This window comes from Belonocnema kinseyi, chromosome 7 (genome assembly GCF_010883055.1).
Source record: "Belonocnema kinseyi isolate 2016_QV_RU_SX_M_011 chromosome 7, B_treatae_v1, whole genome shotgun sequence".
Taxonomy (NCBI): domain Eukaryota; kingdom Metazoa; phylum Arthropoda; class Insecta; order Hymenoptera; family Cynipidae; genus Belonocnema; species Belonocnema kinseyi.
Window position 1 is genome coordinate 97,855,902 of NC_046663.1, and position 9,474 is coordinate 97,865,375.

Consider the following 9,474-nt stretch of genomic DNA (forward strand, 5'->3'; position numbering starts at 1 on the left):
ATATAAAGAAAAAGACAAGTTATTCAAGCTCTTTGCTTAAAATGCCCAATGCAGATTTTAACGATAACATTCAAATTAATGGTATGTAATTTGCTACACTATGTAATTTTTTTACAAAAAGAAATTAATAATAAATATTAATGTTTGTAAGGAAATACTGTTTGCACTTTGCCATTGCTGAATTTTAAATTATTTAATTTCGAATATTCAAAGTCGGTCAAATATGGAATATTTTATATGATGTTATGTAAATAAAAATTCTTAAAATTACATGCGACAATTTAAATTTCGGAATTCTCTACTGTAAAAAAAAAAACTTACCGAAGAAAGTAAGCGAGCATTTTCCAATTTTGGTAGAGGTGTTTCACTGAAATAAATTTCTTAGATTTTCTCAAATGACGATTTATCAAGACAATGACCATTATGGTGTATACTTGAGTCTTTTTCAGCTGATTCATGAGTAAAAAATTTTTTTTTAATCTTTGTGTAAGTTTTTTCAATGAAGAAAACATAAATTAATTTTTTTGTGGAGGCAGCAACTGTTATACAATAGTTTGCACATATACGCATAGATTGCCAGTTTTAGGCAAGAATAATGATGCTATCTACTATGTCCCATTAAAAAACATACGTTAGTGCAGATTGGGTCAAATTATTTTAATTAAGGTCGTTGAATAGTTACTTATAACCAAAAATTCAACGTGTAAAAACGATCTATATAATTTTAAAAAAATAATTCACATTGTTAAACGTAACACATTTTAAAACAAAAACCTAAGTGTACTTTAGAGAAAAAGAATAATTTTTACTTGTATATTTAAAATGAGATATTTGGTGTTCTTCTTTTCACTTCAGGATAAATTGTTATTTTAATTTAATTAACGAATTGATTTGTCCTTCAAAATAAATTCTATAATTTTGATTGGTTAATTCTTATTCCTAAAATGCGTTAATTACCAATTTATTGTATGCAAATATAATTACGTCTTATTATGATATTTTGAAGAACCAAGTATACTGTTATTTATGAAGATGAATAAAAATTACCATTTTTTTCCTAAATCGAAAGGAAAAATACAAATCACCAATATATTATATATTTTATAAACAATTATTGATTCCAATATTTTTTTGGAAGAGTGAAAAATCATATTTCTCTTTTAAAATTTGTTCTATTAAACAGTGCGGCTATTTTTCTTGGATTTATGAACTATTATAAAGATTATTAAATTTTGAGGAGGACATCAACGTCTGGCTTTTTTAATTGCTTGAAACCCAGCGGATTTCAATACAAAATCTGCCTAAGCAGTTGCTCTGTTTTATATATACAAAAACAACATAAGTTAATTGTTAAACCTTTTTGGGGCCATCCATATACCACTTGGACACTTTAGGGGGTATACTCGAACTTTTATTTTGTGCTCGCGCACAATATAATTTTTATTTTTATTTTTATTTTTATTATAATTTTTTTCACGGCTTTTTCTTTGAAATTCAAATCATGTTTAAGCTCACGTTCCTAAACTAATTCGAATTTTTTCAGCCAATTCATCACTCCTTTTGGACTTCTTGTAGTCCGGGAGCTCGCGGCAATTCTATAGGCGTCATTTTAGCCCTGGCGGACCGAAGGAACCGAAGGGAGCCTCTACAAAGTACCCGTAAAGACCCCTATTGGGTCCCCATTCGGTTCCTTTTTGAAAAACTCGAAAAAAAGCAAAATCAACTTTTAAATTGTTGAAATTCGGATTCTACGTTAAAATTCCCTACAGAAGGTCACGGAATAATCGCAATAGTTTTTTTGCAACGGTAAAAAATTTTTAAAAATATAAGACGTATAACGCCTGTTGACTGCTACTTACCGGCGATGCGTTTGAAGTGTAGCAGTCTACAGGCGTTATGCGTCTTATATTTTTTTTAACTTTTTACCGCTGCAAAAAAAAACTATTGCGATTATTCCGTGACATTCTGTACGGAATTTTAACGTAGAATCCGAATTTCAACAATTTAAAAGTTTATTTTGCTGTTTTTTTTAAATTTATTAAAAAGGAACTGAATGTGGACCCAATGGGGTCTTTACGGGTACTTTGTAGAGGCTCCACTCGTTTCCTTCGATCCGCCAGGGAGTACTCACTAAAATTTCAGATTCTTTAGTTTTCATATTCAACAGTTTGAAATTCGTTAACTGACTAACAACTGTTGGTGCATTTTACAACAATTTATCCTTAAACTGGTCAAAAATTCGAGTGAAAGAACGTAATTTTAGTGCTCTTGAAACCCACGGGGAATGGTTGTTTGAATGCTAAGAACGAACAATAAGTTTGACTGGCAGCTTCTCAGTGATGCCAAAGTTGACTGGCAAGCTGTCAAAAATGTCAAAAATTCGAGTGAAAAAAACGTCTTTTCATTACTCTTTAAACCCACGTGGAATGGTTGTTTGAATGCTAAGAACTAACAGAAAATTTTACTAGCAGCTTCTCGGTGATGCCAAAGTTGACTAGCAGGCTGTCAAACATGCCAAAAATTCGTGTAAAGAAACGCCATTTAATACTCTTGAAACCCATTGGGGATGATGTTTTAGGTGCAACGAACTAACAAACATTTTGACTTGGAGCTCCTGAATGGTGCCAAACTTGACTGGAAGGCTATCAAATATATAAAAAAATGACAGGATGAAAATTAGAACCTTCATTTTATTACTCTTGAAACCCATATGAGATGATTGTTTAGGTGCAAACAACTAAAAGAAGTTTGACTGGCAGCTCCTGAGTGGTGCCAAAGTTGACCGGCAGGCTGTCAAACATGCCAAAAATTCAAGTGAAGAAACGTCATTTTAGTACTCTTGAAAGCCATTGGGAATGATTGCTTGAATGCTGAAAACTAACAAAAAAATTGACTTGCAGCTTCTCGGTGGTGACAAAGTTGACTGGCAGACTGTCAGGCATATAAAAAATGACAGTATGAAAAGTATAACAGTCATTTTAGTACTTCTGAAACACATTTGGGATGATTCTTTAGGTGCTAAAAAGTAAGATAATAATTGATTGGCTGTTCCTCAGTGGTGCTAAATTTGACTGGCAGACTGCCTAGCATGTCGAAAATTCAAGTGAAAAAACGTTATTTTAGTACTCTTTAAACCCATTGAGGATGATTGTTTCGGTGCAGACAACTAATAAAGAATTTGCCTGGCAGCTCCTGAGTAGTGCCAAAGTTGACTGACATTTTAATCGGCAACCGAATGAAAGTTTTGTTCTTTTCAATAACTAAAATTTTCATCTATAGGATATTTCTCTAAAACTAATATGCATATAAAAAAGAATCTACGAAAATCTCGCTTTTTACGTAATTTCACAGCTCGCAACAATGGGTTTCAAGAGTACTAAAATGACGTTTCTTCACTTGAATTTTTGGCATGTTTAACAGTCTGCCAGTCCACTTTGGCACCACCGAGAAGCTGCCAGTCAAATTTCTTGTTAGTTCTTAGCATTCAAACAACCATCCCCCGTGGGTTTCAAGAGTACTCAAATGACGTTTTTTCACTCGAATTTTTGACTAGTTTAACGATAAATTGTTGCAAAATGCACTAACAGCTGTTAGCCAGTTAACGAATTTCAAACTGTTGACTATGTGAAAACAAAAGAATCTGAAATTTTAGTGAGTACTAAAATGACGTCCACGGAATTCTCGCGAGCTCCCGGACATTTTGAAGACTAATAATATCTATATTTTCATAAAATGTGTCGACGTGGACAACGTACGGGGGGGGGGGGGTCCCAAATTCCACGGCTGTCTACGAGGGCAGGGGGGGAGGGTCAAAAAGTGGTGAAAAATTGTCCACGTGGTATATGGATGGCCCCTTTGTCAATTGTTTTTAATCGATAAACCTGTCTTAATTACACTGTACAAAAAAATTCTGGTAATTTTACCACTTTGAGAGTAGGTCCGATTATTACCTACTCTCAAAGTAACATTTTCACTGACAATAACGAATATTCACTTTCAGTATGGAATTTTAACTTTTAGGTTATGTAAGTTTCCAGACAGATTCTGTAAAATTACAAATATATTATGAATTTTAGGTGATGTTATTCTACACAAAAATATTCGTGTTTTTATTCAACATGGCAACTTCAGCATAGACATGAGAAATGTTAATAATGGTAATTTGATTAGAAATGGTAAATTTCCCATTCAAATGAGGAATACAGAAGAAAGCAGTTTTTTAAATAAAAAATGCTTCTCAGCCTAAAAGTAGTAAAGTTAGAAGATTGGTTGGAACTTCTAGCATGCAAGTGGTATTCACCCCATAATCAAAGTAGTAAAATTGCACCAATTTTTTGTTGGTAATTTTACCATTCTAAGTGGTACCATTTTTTTATTTTTTATAGTTTAGTCTTAAACTTTTAGAATAATCTGCTGTCAATAAAAGAATAAAAAAAAAGGTAAAACATTAATAGTGCTGGTTGAACAGCTTTCCCACGTTATAAAAGTAGTACATCCTGATACATGTATCTATGTAATCTGATAACAATTATTACGTTATTTAGAACTTCAATTTACTCGTATTTCGGAAAGAAAATTGAAATTTATTTTCGAATCGTCCATATATACAATGTGTGGTACGAAAAAATAAAATTTTATATTATTGATCAATTTGCATAAAATCTCGTAATTTTATGATAATATTTTTCATTGTAAATACAAAGCTTAATTTCATTTAACCTGTAAGAAATCCTGACGCTTTATACAAAGGCACGCTTACGTTTTGAAACTTGGACACGAAGCCACTGTACCTTTTTAATAATTTTTAAAAACATAAAAGAAGCACGGCAATTCTAATGTATATAATACATAAATATAATATAAAAATGTATCATACACCTCTTTCAATCTTAATTTTGTCTGCAATCGGTAGATACTGAAAAACTTCGATCAAAGCATCATCACTCAGCTCTTCTAGTTCACAAATCTCACTGCTATTATCAATTTTTGTAATCATGTGCAAACTTTAGACTAATTGAGCGTCCAGAGAAACCAGAACAGAAACAAAAGTCGTATTCTCTTTGTTCTTTTTCTAATCTACGGCAAGTGCATGGATTAGGAAAGGAAGCGAGGGAATCTCGTGATGTCGTACTACCTGTTTCTAGAACCACCTGTCCCGCCCGCACTTAGGAGATTACGGGGTTCCCAGTTTGGAAGATTTTAATGATTTTCCGGTGACAACAAATTTATCAAATCGGCCCAAATCAAAGAGGAATAGCTTTGCCCAAACACGAACCCGAACATGCATTGGATGACTCATTTTTCTAATTTGAGCGACTTGTTCAAAACCATCATAAAGAATATGTTACATAATATATAATAATGTAATTTAACATGCAATATATAATGGAAAGATTTCAGAACAAAAATAATGTCGAAATTGGTTCAATTTGTTTACCAAATAGCTAAATATATCAAGGGGTGCTTCAATCTTAATCTATCTAGTGTCAGCGGAAATTCCCTTCTGTCCTTTGAAAATTGAGAGCTATCATTTTCCCAAGCTACTCTAAAAAAACTGTATTGACACTTCAGAGTTGGAATTTTACTCTCGAAATTAGATATGGAGATATTTCTATTCCTCGAGTTCTTTTTCAAACCTTTGTCACGCAATACACTCTGTAATTCGAAATTCCAATCAAAATCTAAAAAATAGTTTCGCTAAAATAGTATTCTAAGAAATAACACAGTAAAAATATTTTCAAAATTTAAAAAAAAAATCCAAATTCTGAATCATCTTCAAAACAGAGCTACCAGACAACTGGCAACGTTTTAAGATTTTCTCACAAGGGGAATGTTTTTGATTGATTAGTTGTTACTTGACCACCGCGAAATAACTAACGTAAAAAAAAATTTCTTGAGAGGCGAAAACTGAAAACATCTTCAGGAATTTCAAGCTACTATTTCCTCGGTCTTATTAAAAAGATTTTTTTAAAATAAAAGAACAAATTAAACTTCTGAAATATCATTGAGTAAGAACTGCAAAATCATAATTTTCAAAAATAATTACAAAATATTTATTAATTCTAATAATTATGCAATATAGTTTTCAGCACAAAAACGCGCGTTAAAGAGCGCGATTGGTCTCGTGATCTAAATTTTAATGACATGTCAGGATTACAAATTCAGTGAGACGAGTTTTGAAAAAGTCTCAAGTCAATTGAAGAAATCTTCCTCAGAAAATCTGCGGAAGTTGAGAGAAACCTTTAACTAAGTTTTGATAGAGTTCGCCATCCAGTGATAAGATTGATAATAACTATGAGCCGAGCGTGAATAATTAATTCCAGAGGGAATCAGATTCTTACCCGTAGTGTAAGACGAAGTGAAGCCTAGCGTGCATTTTTGATAAGCTTCATAAGTATAAAAGAGGGTAAGATAAAAATTGACAGTAGAAGGTAGGGTCAAAATTCTCGTCAATCATTTTTCCTATTTCTGTATTTCTTATTTTTGTTACACTTCTCTTGAGGACATGAATCATTTGTTTCGCCGCTTACTCTGCGGACCCTCTTTTCGTAGGTACTTCTGCTTACAGCCCCTTCTTGCATTCTGTGCCTTCCATAAATATTCGATATTTTCCCTTTCGTTCATTCTCTTTGATACCCGACAGATTACCGATCGATCGACGAATGTTGAGTGCTCGACAAACGAGGAAAGATCCATCTTCACGCGAGGGAAATCACTGGGGGTGTTAGAAGCAGGGCCCGCGAGACAGAGGCGTGACTTTTTACTCTTTCTTAGCCTTACTTTTCACCTTAATATTATTTATTTCTTTCGTCCTGCCTGCTATGGGCATATAGATCATCGGTACAAAGAAGCTGTTCGTATCAATGCATTCATTCGATTCAGCAGGTGCTACTTTGCGCCCTCTTTTTCTGTTCCACTCTTCTTTTATAGCCAGGACCTCGTATTTTTACCACCCTCTTTTCATCCTTTCTAGAGATATGCCTCCTTCTAAAAGATACTCGTAGGTTACAATCTTCTTTTATATTCAGTCGGACTTATGGTTTTTCTATGTGATTCAAAATTTCATAAAAGTAAAAATATGAGCAAAAAAGTTAAAAGATTGTTTCATTTCTTAATAATCTATAGAATATGGATTTTCTTAGGTGAAACCTTTTTTGAAGAAGAGTTTTATGTACACTATACTCTAAAGTGACTAAACTACTAAGGTGTCATTTTACTTTTTTATCGTTCCAGACAATTAGTGCAAAGTCACCAATATCGAAGGGTGGTACAACAAAAATAACCAAGCCACGTTTGGCCGATTTTTAGTAGACAGCAAGATATAAAAACCTATTTGTCAATTTAATTAAAAACGGAGAATTCTATTTCTAGATTATTAGTTGGTGAATGTAGGCCAAAAGAGTTTGATTTAAAAAAGTCAACCAGCTCCGAGTAAGTGAACGAGATTTTTATTTTGAAGCTGGTACGCGTGTTAATACTACTGGGGTGGTAATTAAAAATCTATTTCTCAATTTAATTAAAAAATGATAATTGTATTTCTAGATTATTAGTTGCTGAATCGAGGATAAAAAGGTTCGATTAAGAGAAGTCATCCACTTCTGAAAAAAATAGAAAAAAAGTTTTAGAGTTCTTTGGCGTAATCGGAAAATAAAGTTACATATAAAAAAATAATTTGATGAGGATGTGTAACTGAATTATTTAGAATTTCCTACCTTATAAGCGTAAGGTAGTTGTGCCGTACGATAGGTCTCTGAAATTGTATGGTCAGTTATGCCTTATGAATGAAAAACATAACTTTTTTTGAAAAAAGTTTCAAACTTACGAACAGTAATTATTTCAACAGTTTTTGTAAACAATTTTTTTCTTACTGTAGCTTTTTACCAATTTTTAAAAAAAGGTTGATTTTTAATCAATCTTGGCTTATTTTTTGCGGGGAAAACATTCGGTATAAGTCCACTGTTTCGAGTTTTGAAATAATTCAACAAGCTTCAAATATAGTTATTAGTTAAAATTACTGGTTATAATTTTTGTTTTGAAATTGGAAAAAGTAGAGTTGTCGAAAATGTTTTCCCGGGAAAAGTAGGTAATCAATTAGGAAAATTAAACTGTGTTTTTAAAACATTGGCAAGAAGCGATAGCAAGAAGAAATTAAAGTGCATAAAGCGTTGTTAAAGTAAATGTTTTTCTAAGTTCTAACATTTTTTCATTGTAAATCATGCTCTTTATTTAAATTTACATAATCAGTAATATTATTTTTATTCTTAAAATCTAGTTCCTTAATTGAGCCTCATTTAGACCTTTAACTGTTTCCTCGGTAAATGGTTCCTCCTCGATATTTCGGAATTATTGGTGAACTGTTTGAATGTATCAATAAAACTGTCCATTGTATGAACTGTTACTTTTTCTGAATAGTCACCATTTTCATAACAAAAGAACTTGAGGTAATTTTTTTTATGTAGTGCTATACAACTTTTTTGAATATTTTGTGACAATTAAACTTTTGTTTCTGAATTTCTTTGTGGCGGCTGGATTTCGAATTTGGTTGAATTTTGAAACAAATGTGAATTTTTAAAACTAATAAGGGCTACACAAATCCATATTAAAAATATTATTTAGAAAATTTTCCAAGTTACGAAGTTAACAAATAACTATTGTCTTAAAATTTGCAAGTACTAAAGAAATATTTAAATATTCCAAAAGGGAGGTTTTTGAAAAAGGACCACAGAAAAGATTTTGATGATATGCTCAAAATACTTGACGACATGAGAATGACAGCTGAACAAGGACAAATTTTTCGACATTTTTAAGGATTTAAAGTAATTCAGGATGCTTTTTATCCATGGATTTTGGGAACATGGGAAAAAGCTTCTGATTTGATTAAAAAAAATTAAAGTTAAAATTGTGAGAATGACAACTGGATAAGGACGATTTAAGTTTTCCACGCTAAAAACACAGAAAATTAAAAAACAAAGAGTGTTTTCACCTCTCTAAAACATGGTAAATAATCGCCATATGCTTCTATAATTTTGAGTAAATTTGCCAGCATGTAGTACAGAAATAATTTTTTTTCTTTTCCTTGTCTAGTTGTCATTCTCATGTTTTCATAAATTCTTAAATTCCAATATGAATATTTCTCAATATTGTGACATAAAAAAATAATGGTCTTGCACATACTAAATAGGCTCAAAAAAGTAATTTTTATATTTTCGTGATTTTGTAAAAAAATGACTCCTGGTTTGAAATTGATTGAAGTTCACCTTGAATGTTTTCTTAATAAAAAGACCGTCTAATTTAAACATTGCCTTATAATGTGAATTCTCTTGAATCGACAAAATATATACAGAGGACTCTTTTGTGCAGTAAACTAAATCATTGTTTTTCAAGGCATAGCTCGATAGGATATAGTCATCGAAAGGAAAATGTTTGCAAAGTAATTTTCTGTTCAAAATAATTCTTCCCTGTGTATTTACGAAG

The 9,474-nt window shown here is 31.9% G+C and overlaps 1 protein-coding gene across 5 annotated transcripts in view; it reads left to right on the forward strand.

Annotated features, from left to right (window-relative positions):
• The window catches only part of LOC117177570 (polypyrimidine tract-binding protein 1), a 636,848-nt gene that overhangs the window by 381,582 nt on the left and 245,792 nt on the right, over window positions 1-9,474 (forward strand). The gene's annotated exons all lie outside the window — the stretch shown is intronic.